This window comes from Panthera onca, chromosome A1 (assembly GCF_046562875.1).
Source record: "Panthera onca isolate mPanOnc1 chromosome A1, mPanOnc1 haplotype 2, whole genome shotgun sequence".
NCBI lineage: Eukaryota > Metazoa > Chordata > Mammalia > Carnivora > Felidae > Panthera > Panthera onca.
Genome location: NC_138339.1, coordinates 37,899,625 through 37,905,281, shown reverse-complemented (window position 1 = coordinate 37,905,281; position 5,657 = coordinate 37,899,625). Strand labels below are relative to the sequence as shown.

At 38.8% G+C, this 5,657-nt stretch overlaps 1 pseudogene; it reads left to right on the top strand.

Annotated features, from left to right (window-relative positions):
- Positions 1-4,749: 4,749 nt before the first annotated feature.
- Positions 4,750-5,425, top strand: LOC132680119 (large ribosomal subunit protein mL42 pseudogene; annotated as a pseudogene).
- Positions 5,426-5,657: the final 232 nt, after the last annotated feature.

Here is a 5,657-nt window from a genome sequence, read left to right as displayed (position 1 = left end):
CTTTCCTGGTAAAAAGTCTGCCCACCACTGAGATGAATACTAACGTAAAGACAAAACCAAAAGAAGACACTATCCCTGTGGTTGAAAAGCTAAAAGTGTAGTTGATAACACCTATAGATAGCAATCAACTAGAAACCAAAATAACAGTGTGTAATCATGTGATAGATTGTATGGATATGTACCATGGGGGATACTGGAATGTAAAGAAAAGACTTCTGAGCCTTGGGTTTCTCATCTATAGAAGGTAGATACTAATGTTCATATCACAGGGCTGTTACGAAGATTCAAGTGTAACAGTATATGTTATAATGAAGAATTGGGCACTTTAGATGTCCCTAATAAATGTTGATTAAGACATCGAGGCTTGAAGTAATTAAAAAATATTTTTCTATACATTTATATGGAGATCTTATTAGGTGCCAGATGGTGAAGATACAGAGGTGAAGTAAACCAAAGTTGGTTTTACTTACATGGAGCTTAAATTGGGAAAGAAAGAAAACAATTACATGAATATATAGAATATATCAATGATATGTTAGTAGACAATAAAGTAATAGAGTAATGTTTGAGAAAAGAAGTTACAGTGAAACCTTGGATTGTGGGTAACTTGCTCTGTGAGTGTTCTGCAAGACGAGCAAACATTTCTAATAAATTTTAACTTGTTAAACGAGTGATGTCTTGCCATATGAGTAGTATGTGATGCTGAATGTCACATGATGCAACTGAGCCAATAGTTCTTGAAATTCGCTTTGATATTCAAGTGTTTTGGCTTACAAGCATGTTTCTGGAACGAACTATGCTCACAAACCAAGGTTTACTTTAAATTGGGTGTACTTTGAAGGAAGTCCACACAAAGGAATATTACAGTTGAATGCTGAATGAGAAGAAGGAACTAGGTACATTCTTATTATATGTTCCTCCAAAGATGAATTTAAAGATTTCCGGAAGTCTTTAATGAGCATATGTTAGTTAACCCAATGCTACTTCAAGATTACTAATATTTACTTTCCCAAAATATATATGCATTCCATGATTTCAAGAAGCCTGAACATGAGCCTAATGCTTCCTCAGGGAATCTCATTTTTTTGAGGGTTTATTGTGTGTGTTTTACAAAATGCAATTATTGCTAACCTGTTTGATTTCCTATTTGAAATGATTATTCCATGCAATTGAACTGTCATCACGATGACACTTTTCAGAATGTTAAGCTCTATTGACTAACATGATGTCTTTATTTCTCAACAATCGGTAGCACTTTATCTGAAGGTGCCCTGGCCATAATACAGGAATGAACACAGCTACAATTCTCTGTGATGCCACTCTCCCCACTATTTGTGCTTCCCTGCAGCACATCAATAAATTATTTGTATGGAATGTTGCCTTGAAATGGTCGTTTGTCTGTGGCCTTTAATTGATTTGGGGAGTTAAGAGATTGCAGAGAAGGAGGATGTGCTAAGATACACATTGTAACCTGGAAGCTACATATCATGGGAGGTGATCAAGAAGCCCTGTTATGAGTCCATGTTGACTTTATAGGACCCTCCTATGTTGTGACAGTGTCCTCATATAAACGTGTCAGAGAGTTTCTAGGGTTTTCACCAGAATCTTCTGCAATAATGACATATATAGAATATTTAAATACGTGATTGAGTTTAAGAAGTTTGTGAAGAGGCTCCCTTTACAATATTGAATAAATGGTCAGATTATAAGAATAATACAAATATCTAAGAGTTCTCTGAACAAGATTGTTAGAAGGCAACTGGCCAACATGTTTGAGTAGCTTTATCATCACTCAATAAATTACTCCATTGTCTACATAGCACTGTCCTTCTGAAAAAGGTAGTATTTCAAGATAGGCCTTGGTATCTCCTTCTAGACATAATTGGGAACATATGATGCAAATAAGAATGTAACATGAATACTGCTTTATATGTCCTTTGGGCAAATCTTTATTACAAATGTTATGCAACTCTGTTCCTGGCCCAAAGTCAGTTCCAGTTTCCAGAATGCATATGTTTTGTCAATTTTCAACACTGACCTGCTGCAAAGTTGCTTTTCCACTGGGTACTGAATACCAGAGAAAATAACACAAAGCATTTTGGGAGCACGCTTCTACTTTTTTCAATGACACTAAAACTTTCAAGTGAAGAGAGCCTTGGGTCTCTGAAGAACCAAACTGCTGAAGTAGAAGGTGAAGAATGTCTACACCTACTAAGAAAATAGAAAGTTAGGATTATGAATGAGTATACCCATATGTGTTAATAGATTATGTCATTAGGAGAAGAGGAAACTTGTATTTGCCTGGAAGGCTTAGTTTTCAATCATTTATCCCCCTTGGATTCCTGCATCCACATGACATAATGGCTTAGGGTTAGTCCAGTTCAAAATCAGGTTAGCAGAAATAAGTGGTCACTGATGGAAGATTTGAGATTTCTTGCCTCTCATTACTTAATAAGAAAGGAAAATTTTTTCATTGTTTATTTATTTTGATAACGAGAGAGCACATGAGCAGGGGAGGGGACAGAGAGAGGGAGAGAGAAATTCTCAAGCATGCTTCCCTCTGGGGATTGATGGGCTCAATCCCATGAACTGTGAGATCGTGACCTGGGCCAAAATCAAGAGTCAGATGCTTAATGGACTGAGCCACCGAACTGCCCCAGGAAATGTTTTAAAAAATATTAAAACCTTCATGTTTTATATATGTGGTAGTACAATGATTAAAAGGACTGAAATTTAATTGAAATAGGGCTATGTTAAAATTCCAGTTGTGACATTTGTTAGCTGGGTGACAATGGATAGGTTGTCCAACCTTTTAAAGTTCAGTTCCTTTACAACCCAGAAAGAGACATATCTATCTCACAGGAATATGATAATTAAAATAAAGTAATATATCTAGAAGTACTTAGTACAATTCTGAGTATATTTGGATGTTTAATAGATGGTAGTCATCAAACGATCTTTGGCATGTAGAAAATGTGTTGGAATGATGGCTACTCAATTTAATTCACATATAGCAGCTTCTTGTGATAAAATTCTTCCTTTCTCTGTGTGACTTATTTCACTTAGCATAGCACTCTCCAGTTCCATCCATGTTGCTACAAAAAGCCATATTTCATTCTTTCTCATTGCCACGTAGTATTCCATTGTGTATATAAAACACAATTTCTTTATCCATTCGTCAGTTGATGGACATTTAGGCTCTTTCCATAATTTGGCTATTGTTGAAAATGCTGCTATAAACACTGGGGTACAAGTGCCCCTACGCATAAGTATTCCTGTATCCCTTGGGTAAATTCCTAGCAGTTTTATTGCTGGGTCATAGGGTAGATGTATTTTTAATTTTTGAGAAAGACAGATACCATATGTTTTCACTCTTATGTGGATCCTGAGAAACTTAACAGAAGACCATGGGGGAGGGGAAGGAAAAAAAAAGTTAGAGAGGGAGGGAGCCAAACCATAAAAGACTCTTAAAAACTGAGAACAATTTGAGGGTTGATGGGGAGTGGGAGGGGGTGGGTGATGGGTATTGAGGAGGGCACCTGTTGGGATGAGCACTGGGTGTTGTATGGAAACCAATTTGACAATGAATTTCATAGTAAAAAAATTCTTCCTGACATTAAAAAAAATTTTTTTCCTAAGTCTATCTGTCTTTCTCCCTCTTCACACACACACATACACACACACACACACACACACACACACACACACACACACTTTTATTTTACATTCTGCTTTCCTCATGGTGGGACAGGCATAGCAGCTTCCTAATGTCATCCTGTCCTTCTCCAACTTCTGTCTTTCTCTCAAATCCATCTTCCATGCTGATTGCTTCACTTGCCTCAAACACAATTAATTCTTGTCTCCTATTTTATTTTTCCTGTCTCCTATTAAAAATTTTTTTAATGTTTATTTATTTTTGAGAGAGAGAAAGACAGAGCACGAGTGGGGGAGGGGCAGAGAGAGAGGGAGACAGAATCGGAAGCAGCTCCAGGCTCGGAGCTGTCAGCACAGAGCCAGTCGCGGGGCTCAAACCCACGACCCATTAGATCATGACCTGAGCTGTAGTCGGATAATTAACCGACTGAGTCACCCACGCAGCCCTCTTGTCTCCTATTTTAAAAAGTCACTATCTTCTCATTTATTACCACATAAAACCCACGTTTTTCTTATTAATTGTTCAACGACACCGTCATACCCTCCGACCGCCAGTGAGCAGCTACAGTCAGCCTGTAGTCTGTGTTAACTTCAGAGTCACCTACTTCTCCATTTTCTGACACTCTTTCACAGCTTTACTTCTCTTAGCTCCACTCAAGCCATGCTCTGTCTTGCTGAGAACATTCCTATAAACTATTCATACTGCCTCGAATCTTTCCTAGCATTCTATGATTCTTTCTTCTGAATCTTTGTTTGTCTACCTTTGTTCTACCCTATTGCAGATTGGGTTCTCAAAAGCTAACTTTAACATGAAGGTTAATGTGCAGGATGTATATTAAGAAGTGCCCTTGGGGCGCCTGGGTGGCGCAGTAGGTTAAGCGTCCGACTTCAGCCAGGTCACGATCTCGCGGTCCGTGAGTTCGAGCCCCGCGTCAGGCTCTGGGCTGATGGCTCGGAGCCTGGAGCCTGTTTCCGATTCTGTGTCTCCCTCTCTCTCTGCCCCTCCCCCGTTCATGCTCTGTCTCTCTCTGTCCCAAAAATAAATAAAAAACGTTGAAAAAAAAAATTTAAAAAAAAAAGAAGTGCTCTTGGGAGGTAAGATGGCGGGCTCGCGGTGAGCGTCTGTCAGGGATGAAAATAGGTATGCCTGGAAGCAGATTTTAAAAGCAGTTTCTCCAGGTCATCTTTCACACCACCGGATAAGCATCTTGAGTCACCATGGTATTAGCAGCAGTAAAACGGGTGATATCAAACAGAACTATCTGGAAACATTTATTTCCGATTCAAAATGGAGCTTTATATTGTGTTTGTCATAAATCTACGTATTCGCCTCTTCCAGATGATTATAATTGCAAAGTAGAGCTTGCTTTGACATCTGATGGCAGGACAATAGTATGCTACCACCCTTCTGTGGACATTCCATATGAACTTACAAAACCTATCCCACGGCCAGATCCTGTGTGTAATAATGAAGAAACACATGATCAAGTGCTGAAAACCAGATTAGAAGAAAAAAAGGAACCCTTGGAGCAAGGACCTATGATAGAACAACTTAGCAAAATGTTCTTTACTACTAAGCACCGTTGGTATCCTCGTGGACAGTATCATAGACGTCGTAGGAAACTGGACGCTCCAAAAGACAGATGATATTGAGGTTTTCAGGAATCAAAGAGATGTTATCTTGTGTCTTATTTGCCATTTGAGAAAATGCAATTGAGTGTATTCACTGTTATGTAGCAAAACAATAATAAAATGTCTTTTTATGTCTAAAAAAAAAAAGAAGTGCCCTTGGAACCAAGTCCTGTAGAATGGAGGCAAAAGAAGCAGGACTGGGTGAAGGGAGAAAAGGGTGCACAGCAGGCCGATCCCATTGGGGACTCTGGGGCTAAAATTACCTATCACAGTTGTCCTGACATGGGCTGGAATGGTCTGGTCTTTACAATCTTGCTTTGATCTATCAGTTAATGTGGCCCTCTCTCTGAAGGGTGTGAACTTGGTCAAGG